Source organism: Lipotes vexillifer, unplaced genomic scaffold, assembly GCF_000442215.2.
Source record: "Lipotes vexillifer unplaced genomic scaffold, Lipotes_vexillifer_v1.1 scaffold129, whole genome shotgun sequence".
Lineage (NCBI taxonomy): Eukaryota > Metazoa > Chordata > Mammalia > Artiodactyla > Lipotidae > Lipotes > Lipotes vexillifer.
In genome coordinates, this window is record NW_006777287.1 from 3158333 (window position 1) to 3176737 (window position 18405).

The following is an 18405-nucleotide window of genomic DNA, read 5'->3' on the forward strand; positions in this document are numbered from 1 at the left end:
CAGGGGTGAATAAAGGGAAATGGGTCTGAGGCCAAGGCTCTGGATACAACCACAGCGTCTGTCTGGTGCTGGAGGCTGCAGCCACAACTCTTGCACTGACTGGCTTCTACAGGACCCATCCCTGTGCTCTGGTATATTTCACACGAATAGATGCCATCCCTGCAAGTGGGGAAGAATGGGATGGGGAAGAGCATGTATGGGGCATGGGTAGTGCCAGAAGATAAAGAGATGATTGATATGAGAGAGAATGAGGGGAGGGGGGAGAATAAGAGAGAGGGGAAAGGGAAGAGGGAAGGGGGAAGGAGAGAGAGAGAGAGAGAGGGAGGGAAAGGGAGGGGAGGGGAGGGAGAGGAGGGGAGGGGAGAGGAAACAAGGAGAGAAAGATAGATGTCAGAAGGGCCAGACAGATGACAGAGAAAAGAGGGAGAGATGGTACAGAGAAAAATAAATGACAGAAAGGAAAAAAAGTCTGAGAAAGACTATACGGAACTACACAGAGAGAAATGGGTGATAGAGAACAAAATAATGACAGAACAAAATAATGACAGAGTAAGGGAAACACGATAAATAAAGGAGATGATGGAGAGATAAATAGATGATAGCTTATTTACTAATTTATTCATTCATTTACTGTGGCAGATTCCATACTAGACACACTGAGGGAGCAGAGTTGACTAAGATAAGGACCCATGTTTTCAACACTCTTGTTATAGAGGGGGATAAATCAGCTCTCTACCTCCCAGGAGCAGTAGTAGACAGACTCAAGCTGATTCCATCGTAGCTGGGAATGCCCCTCACCCCAGCGGAAACACAGAATATCCCAGCTGTGCTGAGCTCTAAGGCCTAAAAAGGTAGTCCTGAGGAGAATGACCTTGCTGGGGAAAACATGTGTTGAGCGGTAATAGGCCAGACACAGAGAAGGAGGTGTAAGAGGAAGGGCAGGGGAAGCTGCCTACCAAAGGTCAGGAACCAGAGCCACAGGTCAGTAGCAGTGGCTAAAACTTATGGGAAGGAAAGGAGGTGAGGCCCCCACATTTAACCACACTGTTCTATTATGGATTCAGAGTGCCCAGCAGGGAGGCTCAAGGCACTAGAAGACCTTGTGGGGAGGCACCTGCTCCAGAGTTTCACACACAAAACCATGATGCTAAAAATCTCTCCAGTGGCTGTTACCCAGAAGTCAGTCATCCATTATAAAGCATCTCACAGAAGTACTATGTACTAGTATGTGCTAGGTACCATGTGTATCTACCATGTACAACATTTCTAGGCACTGAGGATACAGTGGAGAGCATGGCACCTCTCTTATTTTGGGCCCTTCTTCCACATCCAGCATTCCTGAAGTTGAGTGCACCAACCATCCAGTCTTTAACTAAATTCCACTGAGCCTTCTTTTACAGTATCTCTTTGGCTTTTCCTCTTTCTATCTCTCCCCCAGCTCCCCACCACTATTTTCATTGAGGCTATTCCACATAATCATTTTGTTCCTCCACAGAGCATGCCACCCACAGCTCCTGTTCTAGCCTTTAACACTTTGTGTCGAAAATGCTGTGTTGGAGACTGTGGGGAGATGGCGAAAGAGTAAGATGCGGAGGTCAACTTCCTCCCCACAGATACACCAGAAATACATCTACACGTGGAACAGCTCCTACAGAACACCTACTGAACACTGGCAGAAGACCTCAGAACTCCCAAAAGGCAAGAAACTCCCCACGCACCTGGGTAGGGAAAAAGAAAAAAGAATAAGCGGAGACAGAAGGATAGGGACGGGACTTGCACCAGTGGGAGGGAGCTGTGAAGGAGGAAAGGGTTCCATACACTAGGAAGCCCCTTCACGGGCGGAGACTGCGGGTGGCGGAGGGGGAAAGCTTCGGAGCCACGGAGGAGAGCACAGCAATAGGGGTGCGGAGGGCAAAGCGGAGAGATTCCTGCACAGAGGATCGGTGCCGACCGGCATTCACCAGCCCGAGAGGCTTGTCTGCTCACCCGCCAGGGCGGGCGGGGCTGGGAGCTGAGGCTTGGGCTTCGGTCTGAGCGCCGGGAGAGAACTGGGGTTGGCGGCGTGAACACAGCCAGAAGGGGTTAGTGCACCACGGCTAGCCGGGAGGGAGTCCGGGGAGAAGTATGGACCTACCGAAGAGGCAAGATAATTTTTCTTCCCTCTTTGTTTCCTGGTGTGTGAGGAGAGGGGATTAAGAGCGCTGCTTAGAGGAGCTCCAGAGACCGGCGGGAGCCGCGGCTAACAGCACGGATCGCAGAGACGGGCATGAGACGTTAAGGCTGCTGCTGCCGCCACCAAGAAGCCTGTGTGCCAGCACAGGTCACTATCCACACCTCCCTTCTGGGGAGCCTGTGCAGCCCGCCACTGCCAGGGTCCCGGGATCCAGGAACAACTCCCCCGGGAGAACACACAGTGTGCCTCAGGCTGCTGTAACGTCCCGCCAGCCCCTTCCACCGCGTGCCCCGCACTCCCCCAGGCCTGAGGGAGCCAGAGTCCCGGAAGCAGTTGCTCCTTTAACCCCGTCCTGTCTGAGGGAAGAACAGACGCCCTCCGGCGACCTACATGCAGAGGCGGGGCCAAATCCAAAGCTGAGCCCCAGGAGCTGTGCGAACAAAGAAGAGAAAGGGAAATCTCTCCCAGCAGCCTCAGAAGCAGTGGATTAAAGCTCCAAAATCAACTTCATGTACCCTGCATCTGTGGAATACCTGAACAGACAACAAATCATCCCAAACTGAGGAGGTGGACTTTGAGAGCAAGATTTACTATTTTTTCCCCTTTTCCACTTTTTGTGTGTATGTGTATGCTTCTGTGTGAGATTTTGTCTGTATAGCTTTGCTGTCACCATTTGTCCTAGGGCTGTATCTGTCTTTTTTTTCTTAAAAAAATTTTTTTTCTTAATAATTATTTTTTATTTTAATAACTATTTTATTTTATCTTACTTTATTTTATTTTATCCTTTCTTTCTTTTCTTTCTTTCTTCCTTCCTTCCCTCCTTCCTCCCTTACTTTCTTTCCTTCTTTCTTCTTTCTTTCTTCCTTCCTTCCTTTTTCTTTCTTTCTTTCTTTCTTTCTTTCTTTCTTTCTTTCTTTCTTTCTTTCTTTCTTTCTTTCTTTTCTTCTTTTTCTCCCTTTTATTCTGAGCCACGCGGATGAAAGGCAGTAGGTGTTGCAGCCAAGAGTCAGTGCTGTGCCTCTGAGATGGGAGAGCCAACCTCAGGATACAGGTCCACAAGAGACCTCCCAGCTCCACATAATATCAATGGCGAAAATCTCCCAGAGACCTCCATCTCAACACCAGCACCCAGCTTCCCTCAACGACCAGCAAGCTACAGTGCTAGACACCATAGGCCAAACAACTAGCAAGACAGGACCACACCCCCACGCATTAGCAGAGAGGCTGCCTAAAATCATAATAAGTCCACAGACACCCCAAAACACCCCAAGAGATGTGGATTGCCCACCAGAAAGACAACATCCAGCCTCATCCACCAGAACACAGGCACTAGTCCCCTCCACGAGGAAGCCTACACAACACACTGAAACAACTTTAGCCACTGGGGACAGACACCAAAAACAACGGGAACTACGAACCTGCAGCCTGCAAAAAAGGAGACCCCAAACACAGTAAGATAAGCAAAATGAGAAGACAGAAAAAAACAGAGCAGATGAAGGAGCAAGATAAAAACCCACCAGACCTAACAAATGAAGAAAAAATAGGCAGTCTACCTGAAAAAGAATTCAGAATAATGATAGTAAAGATGATCCAAAATCTTGAAAACAGAATAAATGCAAGAAACATTTAAAAAGGACCTAGAAGAACTAAAGATGAAACAAGCAACGATGAACAACACAATAAATGAAATTAAAAATACTCTAGATGGGATCAATAGCAGAATAACTGAGGCAGAAGAACGGATAAGTGACCTGGAAGACAAAATAGTACATATAACTACTGCAGAGCAGAATAAAGAAAAAAGAAGGAAAAGAACTGAGGACAGTCTCAGAGACCTCTGGGACAACATTAAACGCACCAACATTCGAATTATAGGGGTTCTAGAAGAAGAAGAGAAAAAGAAAGGGACTGAGAAAATATTTGAAGAGACTATAGTTGAAAACTTCCCTAATATGGGAAAGGAAATAGTAAATCAAGCCCAGGAAGCACAGAGAGTCCCATACAGGATAAATCCAAGGAGAAACACGCCAAGACACATATTAATCAAACTGTCAAAAATTAAATACAAAGAAAACAGTTTAAAAGCAGCAAGGGAAAAACAACAAATAACACACAAGGGAATCCCCATAAAGTTAGGAGCTGATCTTTCAGCAGAAACTCTGCAAGCCAGAAGGGACTGGCAGGACATATTTAAAGTGATGAAGGAGAACAACCTACAACCAAGATTACTCTACCCAGCAAGGATCTCATTCAGATTTGATGGAGAAATTAAAACCTTTTACAGACAAGCAAAAGCTGAGAGAGTTCAGCACCACCAAACCAGCTTTACAACAAATGCTAAAGGAGCTTCTCTAGGCAAGAAACACAAGAGAAGGAAAACACCTACAATAACAAACCCAAAACAATTAAGAAAATGGGAATAGGAACATACATATCAATAATTACCTTAAATGTAAATGGATTAAATGCTCCCACCAAAAGACAGAGACTGGCTGAATGGATACAAAAACAAGACTCATATATATGCTGTCTACAAGAGACCCACTTCAGACCTAGACACACATACAGACTGAAAGTGAGGGGATGGAAAAAGATATTCCATGCAAATGGAAACCAAAAGAAAACTGGAGTAGCAGTTCTCATATCAGACAAAATAGACTTTAAAAGAAAGACTTTTAGAAGAGGCAAAGAAGGACACTACATAATGATAAAGGGATCGATCCAAGAAGAAGACATAACAACTGTAAATATTTATGCACCCAACATAGGAGCACCTCAATACATAAGGCAAATACTAATAGCCATAAAAGGTGATATCGACAGTAACACATTCATAGTAGGGGACTTTGACACCCCACTTTCACCAGTGGACCGATCATCCAAAATGAAAATAAATAAGGAAACACAAGCTTTAAATGATATATTAAACAAGATGGACTTAATTGATATTTATAGGACATTCCATCCAGAAACAACAGAATACACATTTTTCTGAACTGCTCATTGAACATTCTCCAGGATAGATCATATCTTGGGTCACAAATCAAGCCTTGGTAAATTTAAGAAAATTGAAATTGTATCAAGTAGCTTTTCCGACCACAATGCTATGAGACTATCAATTACAGGAAAAGATCTGTAAAAAATACAAACACATGGAGGCTAAACAATACACTACTTAATAACGAAGTGATCACTGAAGAAATCAAAGAGGAAATCAAAAAATACCTAGAAACAAATAACAATGGAGACACAATGACCTAAAACCTATGGGATGCAGCAACAGCAGATCTAAGAGGGAAGATTATAGCAATACAATCCTACCTTAAAAAACAGGACACATCTCGAATAAACAACATAACCTTGCACCTAAAGCAATTAGAGAAAGAAGAACAAAAAAACCCCAAAGTTAGCATTAGGAAAGAAATCATAAAGATCAGATCAGAAATATATGAATAAGAAATGAAGGAAACAATAGCAAAGATCAATAAAACTAAAAGCTGGTTCTTTGAGAAGATAAACAAAATTGATAAACCATTAGCCAGACTCATCAAGAAAAAAGGGAGAAGACTCAAGTCAATAAAATTAGAAATCAAAAAGGAGAAGTAACAGCTACACTGCAGAAATACAAAAGATCATGAGGGATTACCATAAGGAACTCTATGCCAATAAAATGGACACCCTGGAAGAAATGGGCAAATTCTTGGAAAAGCACAACCTGCGAAGACTGAATCAGGAAGAAATAGAAAACGTGAACAGACCAATCACAAGCACTGAAATTGAAACTGTGTTTAAAAATCTTCCAACAAACAAAAGCCCAGGACCAGATGGCTTCACAGGCGAATCCTATCAAACATTTAGAGAAGAGCTAACAACTATCCTTCTCAAACTCTTCCAAAACATAGCAGAGGGAGGAACACTTCCAAACTCATTCTATGGGGCCACCATCACCCTGATACCAAAACCAGACAAAGATGTCACAAAGAAAGCAAACTACAGACCAATATCACTGATGAACATAGATGCAAAAATCCTCAACAAAATACTAGCAAACAGAATCCAGCAGCACATTAAAAGGATCCTACACCATGATCAAGTGGGGTTTATTCCAGGAATGCAAGGATTCTTCAATATACACAAATCAATCAACGTGATACACCATATTAACAAACTGAAGGAGAAAAACCATATGATCATCTCAATAGATGCAGAGAAAGCTTTCGACAGATTTCAACACTCATTTATGATAAAAAACCCTGCAGAAATTAGGCATAGAGGGAACTTTCCTCAACATAATAAAGGCAATATATGACAAACCCGCAGCCAACATCATCCTCAATGGTGAAAAACTGAAAGCATTTCCACTAAGATCAGGAACAAGACAAGGTTGCCCACTCTCTCCACTCTTATTCAACATAGTTTTGGAAGTTTTAGCCACAGCAATCAGAGAAGAAAAGGAAATGAAAGGAATCCAAATTGGAAAAGAAGAAGTAAAGCTGTCACTGTTTGCAGATGACATGATACTATACATAGGGAATCGTAAAGATGCTCCCAGAAAACTACTAGAGCTAATCAATGAAGTTGGTAAAGTAGCAGGATACAAAATTAATGCACAGAAATCTCTGGCATTCCTATACACTAATGATGAAAAATCTGAGAGTAAAATCAAGAAAACACTCCCATTTACCATTGCAACAAAAAGAATAAAATATCTAGGAATAAACCTACCTAAGGAGGCAAAAGACCTGGATGCAGAAAATTATAAGACACTGATGATCAAATTAAAGATGATACAAATAGATGGAGAGATATACCATGTTCCTGGATTGCAAGAATCAACATTGTGAAAATGACTGTACTACCCAAAGCAATCTACAAATTCAATACAATTCCTATCAAACTACCAATGGCATTTTTCACAGAACTAGAAGAAAAAATTTCACAATTTTTTATGGAAACACAAAAGACCCCGAATAGCCAAAGCAATCTTGAGAACAAAAAACAGAGCTGGAGAATCCAGACTCCCTGACTTCAGACTATACCAGAAAGCTACAGTAATCAAGACAGTATGATACTGGCACAAAAACAGAAATATAGATCAATGGAACAGGATAGAAAGTCCAGAGATAAACCCACGCACATATGGTCACCTTATCTTTGATAAAGGAGGCAGGAATGTACAGTGGAGAAAGGACAGCCTCTTCAATAAGTGGTGCTGGGAAAACTGGACAGGTACATTTAAAAGTATGAGATTAGATCACTCCCTAACACCATACACAAAAATAAGCTCAAAATGGATTAAAGACCTAAATGTAAGGCCAGAAACTATCAAACTCTTAGAGGAAAACATAGGCAGAACACTCTATGACATAAATCACAGCAAGATCCTTTTTGACCCACCTCCTAGAGAAATGGAAATAAAAACAAAAATAAACAAATGGGACCTAATGAAACTTCAAAGCTTTTGCACAGCAAAGGAAACCATAAACAAGACCAAAAGACAACCCTCAGAATGGGAGAAAATATTTGCAAATGAATCAACTGACAAAGGATTAATCTCCAAAATTTACAAGCAGCTCATGCAGCTCAATAACAAAAAAACAAACAACCCAATCCAAAAATGGGCAGAAGACCTAAATAGACATTTCTCCAAAGAAGATATACAGACTGCCAACAAACACATGAAAGAATGCTCAACATCATTAATCATTAGAGAAATGCAAATCAAAACTACAATGAGATATCATCTCACACCAGTCAGAATGGCCATCATCAAAAAATCTAGAAACAATAAATGCTGGAGAGGGTGTGGAGAAAAGGGAACACTCTTGCACTGCTGGTGGGAATGTGAATTGGTTCAGCCACTATGGAGAACAGTATGGAGGTTCCTTAAAAAACTACAAATAGAACTACCATATGACCCAGCAATCCCACTACTGGGCATATACCCTGAGAAAACCATAATTCATAAAGAGTCATGTACCAAAATGTTAATTGCAGCTCTATTTACAATAGCCAGGAGATGGAAACAACCTAATTGTCCATCATTGGATGAATGGATAAAGAAGATGTGGCACATATATACAATGGACTATTACTCAGCCATAAAAAGAAACGAAATTGAGCTATTTGTAATGAGGTGGATGGACCTAGAGTCTGTCATACAGAGTCAAGTAAGTCAGAAAGAGAAAGTCAAATGCCGTATGCTAACACATATATATGGAATTTAAGAAAAAAAAAACAATGTCATGAAGAACCTAGGGGTAAGACATGAATAAAGACACAGACCTACTAGATAATGGACTTGAGGATATGGAGAGGGGGAAGGGTAAGCTGTGAAAAAGCGAGGAAGTGGCATGGACATATATACACTACCAAACGTAAAACAGGTAGCTAGTGGGATGCAGCTGCATAGCACAGGGAGATCAGCTCGGTGCTTTGTGACCACCTAGATGGGATAGGGAGGGTGGGAGGGAGGGAGACAAAGAGGGAAGAGATATGGGAACATATATATATGTATAACTGACTCACTCTGTTATAAAGCAGAAACTAACACACCATTGTAAAGCAATTATACCCCAATAAAGATGTTGGGAGGAGATATGGGAACATATGTATATGTATAACTGATTCACTTTGTTATAAAGCAGAAACTAGCACACCATTGTAAAGCAATTATACTCCAATAAAGATGTAAAGAAAAAAATAAAAAATAAAGAGCAAAGGTCCAAAAAAAACAGAAAAACAAAAAGAGAAACGCTGTGTTATCCCGCCAGCCAGTCTCACCTTGTTCCACCTCCAGTCACTGCTTTTAGATCATATCATGTCAGACAACAACTGGATTGTGGCACTTTCCTATTCAAGAATCTTCACTGGCTCCCTATTTCTTAACCTGTCCTGCAGCAAGTGTAAACTGGATCAGACTTTCAAAGCCCTTTATAAGCTATCTTTACCCACCCAACCCAACCTCTCATGTCTCTGTTCCGATCACACCCTGCAACCAGCTTTGTGCCTCTGCTTTTGGTTTTCTAGTAGAATCTAGCACAGGCTCTGGAATTGGACCTTGGTTGGAATCCACCACTTAAAAGCTCTGTTGCTTTAGACAGGTGCTTTCACTTCTCAGAGCTCTAGCTTCTATGACAGTAAAATGGGGATAACAGTACCTAGTTAATGGAGTTGTAAAAAAATCAAATGAGACCATGAATGTCAACTGCCTAGAATGGGGTTTCAGTTGTTACTGTGAATGTTCCCTCTGCCTGGAATGCCCCCTCTCATTTTGGTACTCTAAATCCCACCTGTTATTCAAGGTACTGCTCGAGTAATGTCTACTCCAGGGAGCTTGTCCTTAGTAATCTAGTCCCCACAATTTAGCCCATCATAATATAATGTTTGATATTGCTCATCATCATTTCATGTATGTTAGTCTCATCCTACCAACTATAGCAAGCCAGCAGGCAACGAGACAAAAACAAGTGAGACAGATCTACTAGGTTCATAGCCTAACTACCATTTTGGATGTGTGATTCTGTGTAAGTCACTTAACCTATCTGAGCTTTAGTCAGTTTTCTTATCCAAAAAAAACCCAAACCAAACCAAAACAATAATCCTTACCTGGCCAGGTTATTGTGGGGATGAGAGAGAATATTCTCAAAGCATCTGGGATACATACTGATGCATAACAAGTGGTCAATGTGTAGTAGGTGCTATAGTAAGGGTTGTCAGCTCAGACTTTTCCTTCTAGATGGTTTAAGAGTACTTCCATCCAGATTTGTCCATCCACTGTCAAGGTTCCACTAACATCACTCCCTTGCCATACTTTGAAAGATAGCTTACAAAGGCTCCTACTCTCTCTAGGGTTTCTCCAGGAGTGGGAAACAACCCAAAAGGAGACAGAAGCAAGGCACTGGGGGCTTTGGGACCACTGGGAGAAAAGCACAAGCTGCAGGGAGGAAAATCCCAGTGGAGGAACTGTAGCCAGAGCTGGAGCCTTCTAGCCCTAGATTAGGAAAGGAGAGGAAACTATCTATAGGGTCTAATACTTGGCCTATTATTCTTCCTGAAGAGCCCTAGACTTGGAGTCAGTCCACACTCACATTCCAATCCTAGCAGTGTGACCTGGGGCAAGTCACTTCTCTCAGTTGTAGATTCTTTATCTGTAAAATGGAGACGATCACCATCCCTTACTCATGAGTTAAAGTCTGGATTAAATGCAGTCCCATGTGTGAAATCACTCAGCATAGTGTCTGACGTACTGTTAACTTAAAAAAAACGTAACACTATTAACTTAAAAAAAATAACAACAGGGATCACTCACTGGATATTTAAGATGTACCTGGCGCTGCGCACTTTGCATGCATTAGCTGATTCAATCCTCACTCCAGCCTTATCAGTAAGCGCTATTATTATGGCCCCTTTACAGATGCAGAAACAGAGACACAGAGAGCTGAACTGCTTTGCCAAGAACACACAGCTAGTAACCAGCAGTTGAGAATGAGGCTCAGGTCCTCCAACCCTTTTTAGGATACCACACGAATCCGCCTCCCCAAAGAGGGATCTATCTCAAAAAGCTTATACACCTAAGTCTTCTCCTAGCCATTCCTTCAAGAAGCAGTCAGAAAAGGGAAGTCTCAGTAGTCCTAAAGTTTAAACCATCCCCTCCTTAGGCAGTGGGGAAAGAGGATGAGGAGAAATAAGCACAGAGGTAAGAAAATGCCAACCACCAACCATGTAGCTCCAGGCCTAGCTGTGGAGGCAACAACCCCTTTCTCCTAAGGCACTATCATTAAACACACACCCTATCATTCATTACCCCCAAATTCCTTTCTTAGGAAGCAAAATGGGATATTGAAGAAAGAAAGCCAACGGGGGAAGAGGGAGCAGCAGCCATGATGGCCATGGCTACCAGTAGTACCTACCATAGAAGTTGCCCAGGATGGGGAGATGGCTTAGGAGAGAGCTGGTTATTCAGCCAGCTCAGATGCTCCTCAACAACCCCTCCAGCCAGCCCCCTGGGCTTCTTTCTGCAGGCTGGATCCTCCTTTAGCAGAAACCCATCTGCCTTCCTTTAAGTCCTCTTGACAAGAGGGGCCATCAGCCCAAGCCCCTGAGTGTGATTCAAGAGGCTCAAGCACAGCCAGGTCCCTGTTCCAAGAACAGAAAGGAGTAGCACTGAAGGCAAGGTATGGCTATCAGCCTGGTTGGGCCTAGAGGAGGCCACAGCCTTAGGGAATGAAAGCCAGTGTCAAGAGCTGGATAAGAGTGAAGACGCTGCTCCAGAAACCAGCCAGCACCCTGGTGGCAAAGGGAAGGATGAAAGGCAGTTCCAGCAGCATAAACAGCCCCCCTGTTCCCTACTCCAGCCTCCTCTGAGCCCTGGCCCGCCCTCTTCCACAGCTCAGAGGCCAATAAGGAAGCTGGGCCCCCAGCCACTGCTAGAACTCAGGAAAGGAGCAAGGAAATGATGTTTGGGAAAGATAAAGCGGGTGTCTAAAAAGAATTTTTAAAAATACACGTAAGTGAGGGAGAAAAATACCCCAGACACATACACTTAAAAGAATTCCTATGCTTCCTGGACTGGGTTGACCCCACCCAGCCATCTCCACAGGTCCTCTGGGCCCCAGAAAAGGAAAGCCCAGATCAAGCCAGGCCCAGCAGCCTCCAGGTCCAGAAAAGCAAGTAGCACTACAGCTGATTTTACATAGATAGGGGCAAGTAACCTAGAGATCTCCCAAGATGAATGTCCTGCTGAGGTAGAAAGATTCACAAACCATTCTGGCTGTATTTTCAGGGTCTGCATGTCCTACAGGCACCTGAGCAGACCCAAAGGAAACTGCATTTCACACCAGAGACTCCAACTCCAGAACAGTGCTGCTTGGAGTAAGCATCCCTGCCTCTGCCATGATTTTGCTCTGACCTCTGGCAATTTACTCCCCCTCTATGGGCTTCTGTTTCCTCTCTGCAAAATAAAACATTAAAGTCCATTGTCACAAACAACCCGTCCAACTATGGCATGCTCTGACGTAATAGTCCCAGGCCCCAGCCTGGGGGTCCACATGATGTCCTCAATGACCTATGCAACAGCCAGAACCCAGAGCAGCCCCACAGGAGTTTGTTGCACACACTAAGCCCAAGCTCAGGCATCAGAATTTGATTTCTCTTGGGGATTTAGAGTTAGGGTTTTCCTTTCATAATATTCCTGGATCCCCACTCCAGTCTCCCTTGGCCTCTGGTCCCAATTCCAGCCATTTCTGGCCCCTGAGAGGGTTTATGTGAGCTTCCTCAGGACAAGAATGATGCCAGGGCCTTCGCTTTCTAGGGAAATTATGCCGGGAGGCACCTTCCCCTCTCTTCCCTCTGTACCTCCTAGGGAGGTTTGGGTGGACTTTTGTCTGTTCCACAAAAGGCAGGTGCCAAAGCCCTCCTTTGGTAGTTAGAAGTACTGTAAGGGGGAAGTTTGGGGATTTTTATGTGCATGTGGATCTGGCTTGGAGTCTCAGCTTTCCCACCCACTAGTTATTTGGCCTTGGGTGTGTCACAGAGCCTCAATTTCCTCATCTGTAGTGCATGCCTGGCATGTGATAGGCATTCAATAAATGATATCCGTTACTAATATTATCCTCTACCCCAAATAATAATGGGAAGGGTATTGTTAGTGGCTAGAAAAAGAATGTCTTCAAGCCAGATGAAGAGGAGAGCGAAAGGACTACTTAAGAGAATGTTCAAATGCCAAGCCTAGTTCTCTAGAGTAGCACTCCTTAAACTTCAGTGGCCAGACTAATCACCTGTCCATCTTGAATCAGATTCTGATTCAGTAGCTCTAGAATGGGCTCCAGATTCTGACTTTCTAACAAGCTCTAGAGTGATGGTGGTGCTGCCAGTGTGATAACCACATTCTGACGATACACTAGGGAATATAATACCTTTAGTGTTAGCAGTACACTAGGGAATAACCCCTAGATGCTGGTCTGAAACAGCATCAGAATAAACAGTCCCTTCTAATATCATTATTCAGGCCTGGGTACCCAGCCTTCCCTAATCTGGTCGCCAAGTGCCTTCCTCCCTCCACTCAGTAACCCAGTCCATAAAAATGCTTCCCTGAACCCCCATTTCCTAACGAAGTAAAGAATAACAAATTTGATAGCAGTCTGGCCCTGTCAGTGGCCAGGTGGGCTGAGAAAGTTTTGATTAAAGGTGCAAGCACGTTCTTGGGACTGGTTCAGGTAGGGAGGCAGGGTGGAAGCGTGACAGTTGGGTAGTCACCAGAGGAGGTGATATGATGGGCAGATGGGCACAGATAGCATATACTGAAGAAATCCTTGGGCAGAGGATGATTAGAGAGGAATGCGAACAGTTTGGCCAGTTTGGGATTTAGAAAGGAGGCTGGGAGATAGGGTGGAGGTAAAAGAGGTACCCTCTCACTTAGCAGAGCTAAGTTCCAGACAACATGAGCAAGTATCACCTCCTATGTTCAGGAGAAGGAAAAGATGACTGCTTCTTTTCCAAGCACTCAGAGGATAAGAACTTGGCGTGGGTGCAAAGAGGGTGAGCACATGCAGGCAGAAGTGGCAGATCTGTCAGAAGCTGGCTCCCAGAACAGGCCTCATAAAGGCTGTTGTGAGAGGTGAGGGGAGGGAGGTGGACCAATTCTAGAAGGAGTCAACCTCTGGCTGCTGTAGTGGGGTGTCACCCCAATACCTTCTGACAGCACTACCAGTCTCTGAGCCTGGCTCCCAGCAGACCCCTCAAGAACTATTTTTGGAGGGAGGAAGGTAGAGGGCAAGCAGAAAGAGAACCGTGGCTCTGATCCAACCCAGGGCAAGAAGAAAAATATGGCCCCTGTTGCTTGGGGTTATGCTTAGCCTGAGGTCTGGCCCATAACCTACTGCAGGCTCTTTCATTTTTTGGAAGTGTTTAGATAAGGAGAAGCACAAAAGAGTGTCCTTGATTAGCTCCGTTTACTTTAAGTGGCTCTTCCAGCCTCCCCCACCCCAAAACAGCGCATTCCACCTGCCCCACACGAAGGAATCCATGCTCATTCTGGCCCACTCAGCACCAAGGGAAGCCCGAACACAGCTGTTGGACAGAACAATGCATGGCTTGTTTATCTGACAGAAGGAGGCAAAAGTCCCTTGATCACTGTAGAGGGATATAGAGCTCTGAAGGCCTCCTCATACCCTCACACTGTTACCTGGGGGACCCTGAAACCTGGTGATCTGGAGACCTTCCTTATACAGACCCAACCAAGGGAGAACATGTATGTGTATGTAAATGTGTGAATGTATATGTCTGTATACATGTATGCGTATGTATGTGTGTATCTGTGTGTATGTCTATGTGTATGTGGGTGTATATATGTATGTATAATTTAAAAGAGAACTTTTAGGACAAGGCATTTCTTGTCAGTTGGGGAGCTATAATTTGGGTCATCTGAGATACAGGTACTTTACATAGAAGGGACTACCTCCCCTCACCTTTCGGAATAGCCAGGTCAAGTACTTTCATGTAAACCTGCTGGATCGCCCCTCTCCAGCCTCCACCTCAGGATCCATTCATGGCTTAAAGGAAACCCAGGGTAGTGAATAAGAAAGGAAAGCGATGTTGGGGTGGGAGTAAAGACTCCCTGAAATGCTGTGCTGCGTGTCAAGGGGTGTCTTGTGGCTTTCCAAGTAAAGAGCAATACCCTCATCTGGTTAGGGCCTTTACACTTGACCTTTTGCTTTCATTTCTCCCCTTTTTCACATTGGAATCTTTAAAACACAGGGACACCTCTTTTTCCAAAGAAGGTTGGCACGAAGCAACCATATGAATGATGTGAGAGAGCTCTGCAAATATTAGGGGCTAGAAAACTGCTTAGCAGTTTAGAAACACAGTACTTGGAATTCTCTTTCAGAGTGGGCTGTGAAGCATACTCTATCTATGTATATCTGATAACAAATACCCATCATACACTATTTCTTGTCAATGATCCCAAAGGCAAGGAGGTGGATGGCGCATATTTCACAGCTTCTAGAAGCAAGGGGAGCAAGTCAAGAATCTGAATAACAGGGCTTCCCTGCTGGCGCAGTGGTTGAGAGTCCGCCTGCCAGTGCAGGGGACACGGGTTCGTGCCCCGGTCCAGGAGGATCCCACATGCCGCGGAGTGGCTGGGCCCATGAGCCATGGCCGCTGAGCCTGCGCATCCGGAGCCTGTGCTCCGCAACGGGAGAGGCCACAACAGTGAGAGGCCCGTGTACCACAAAAGTCTTTAAGGCATGATTTAAATTTCCCCATGTAGGAGTACTTAAATATCCATTCTATACCCACCCAAAGCTAAATTAATTCCAGAGCATGTTGTTCATTAAAAAAAATAAATAATCTGAATAACAAAGAGGGCTTTTCTCTCTTCCCTTATATACAAAAGCTAAGGGTACAACACCAGAGGCCTGAGGGAGACTTCAGAAGAGTACATAGGGAAAATGACAGTAGGTTCACAGAACCTCATCTGTTGAGTCAGCTTCTGCTATGATGCCCAATTTCCTAAATCAACACCCAGGGTGATAAAGAAGGTGGAGGATGTTTGCCCTCCAGCTCCAATTTCTATTAGTAATATTTGTAGCATCCCTTGGGAAGAAGGTTACAGGAGTAATATAAGATTTCCTTTCTTTTCCCTTTCAGCCAAATACCTCCTTCAGCCCAAACTCAGTATTGGAGTACCAATTTTCAGAAAAATGATGGACTCCACAAAAGTTTTGCCTAAAGTCAAGTCTCAAAACCTTTAGAATTGCTTCTGGCCACTCCCTGAGTCATCTCCACTACTAAAGGCATGAAGCCCAAAGACAACGTCCAATAACAGTGAGGACCTAAATAGAACCAAGAGAACCTACTCACTCTGCTTTGAGCAAACATGACAATGAGGAATGGCCGATGCTCAGGAGAGCTGGAGCACAGTGAGCAAGATAGACAGTACAGGGACGTGAGGTTGGGGACGTGCCAAGGCCAGATCATGGAGTTTCCAAAGGCCAAGATAGGAAGTTTGTGTTTTATTCTCAGTGTAGTGGGAAGTAAGTTACTGGAGGTTGTTAAACAGAGGACTACCATGACCTAAGTTTTATAAAAATCTCACTTGGCTGATAGATTTAGGCAGGACAAGAGTAGAAGACAGGGAACCAGTTTAAAAAGGCTCTTATAGGATTTGCTCTAGGGAGGAAGCCGTAGGGGTAGAGAAAAGAGGTTTGATTAGAGGTATCTTGAAGAGGTAGAGCTTACAGTATTTGTTGATGGATTGGCTGTGGATAGTGAGGGAAAAAGAAGAAAAAGCCATGACATTTGGGTTGTCTGGCATCTGTATCTTAGCACAGAATTCATTCCCGAAACTGAGTCACTAGTAGTTCTTAAAAAAAAAGTTGGCAGTCCTTACCATTCTTTTATTCAAGCATTTATGGAGCTCCTATCTACAGTTAACGTGCTTGGAGAGGTACTATGGAACATGCCAAAATGAAGAAGATATAATTCCTGTGCTCAAGAAATTTATAGTGTGGTAGGGGGTGAATAAAAATAGCTAAGTAACTAAACAGGGCAGACTATCGTGTCATAAAGGGAATGCTAACAAAATGAGAGTTTAAAAAAGGAGAACAACAAGGATTTACTGTACAGGGAACTATATTCAATATCTTATATAACCTATAATGGAAAAGAATCCAAAAAAAGAACACACACATACATACATACATATCCAAATCACTTTGCTGTACCCCTGAAACTAACACCACAACATTGTAAAGCAACTATATTTCAATAAAAATTTAAAGCCACTCATGTAATAAAAACATTATTAAGCAAGCTTCCTTAATTTTTTGTTGAAAACACTATAAAATTGCTGTCTAAAACCAGACAATGAGGAAAAAAAGGGGAAAGTACAGCTAATTGAATCAAGGAAGACTTCACAAAGCCTCTGATTTTGAAGACTCAGGACAATTTCAGCTGGAGGAGACTGGGGGAGATGTCATGCCAGGTTTTGCAAAAACAAGAGTGGATAAAGCAGGAATATGCTGAAGGAAGAACACAGTTTCTGTAAGGCACACAGGAAGTAAAATTAGAATGATGCAACAACACGGTGGGCCTTAAGTGTCAGGGTAAAGCACTTACTTTACCAGTAGGCGAGAGAGAGGCTTTGGAGGTTCCAGGATAGGAAAGCAACATGGTAAAAGCATGTTAGGAAGGTTATTCTCATAGCCACATGTAGAATGAATTATATGGATAAATACTGAAAGCAGAGTGAAGTGAGTAAGCTAGTGTAATAGACATAATAAAAGGTAGAAGTAGAGCAATGACAGTGAGGGTGGAGCAGAAGGGAAGGATGTGAGAAAGGACATAAAAGACAGAATCAAGAAGCTTGGACTACTAATTAAATATGGAGTAGAGAGAGGAGTTAAGGTGACCATGAAACACCTAGGAGAATGGTGGTATCACTAATCCAGATAGGGAAGTTGAGAGCCAGAGCTGGCTTCAGGAGTCATGAGTTTGATTTTAGACATGAGCGTGTTTGATATGCTGTCAAATATGCTAACACATATATATGGAATCTAAGAAAAAAGAAAAAGGTCATGAAGAACCTAGGGGTAAGACGGGAATAAAGACACAGACCTACTAGAGAACGGACTTGAGGATATGGGGAGGGGGAAGGGTGAGCTCTGACAAAGCAAGAGAGACGCATGGACATATATACACTACCAAACGTAAAATAGACAGCTAGTGGGAAGCAGCCGCATAGCACAGGGAGATCAGCTCTGTGCTTTGTGACCACCTAGAGGGGTGGGATAGGGAGGGTGGGAGGGAGGGAGACACAAGAGGGAAGAGATATGGGAACGTGTGTATGTGTATAGCTCGTTCACTTTGTTATAGAGCAGAAACTAACACACCATTGTAAAGCAATTATACTCCAATAAAGATGCTTAAAAAATAATGTAGATAGTCATGCCCAGCAAGCAGCTTGATATCTGGGCTGCAGTGCCAGAAAGAGGTTAGGGCAGGGTATGGACATGTGATCATTATCCACAGAGAGGAGGCAGCCGAGGCTGTCGCAGTGGATGTGACTGCCCACGGTAAATGCATGCAAAGGAAAGAGGGTGGATGACATATCTCTACAGAACAGCTACAGAGGAAGAAGAGCTAATCAAAAATACAAAACAATAAAATGCCTTTTTCAATGATATTGGCAATATATTTTTTTAACTAAGTGTCAGCAAAGTTGCAGGGAA

The 18405-nt window shown here is 43.5% G+C and overlaps 1 protein-coding gene across 1 annotated transcript in view; it reads right to left on the reverse strand.

Annotated features, from left to right (window-relative positions):
- SHROOM4 (shroom family member 4) overlaps positions 1–18405 on the reverse strand; it is a 217442-nt gene that overhangs the window by 44282 nt on the left and 154755 nt on the right. The gene's annotated exons all lie outside the window — the stretch shown is intronic.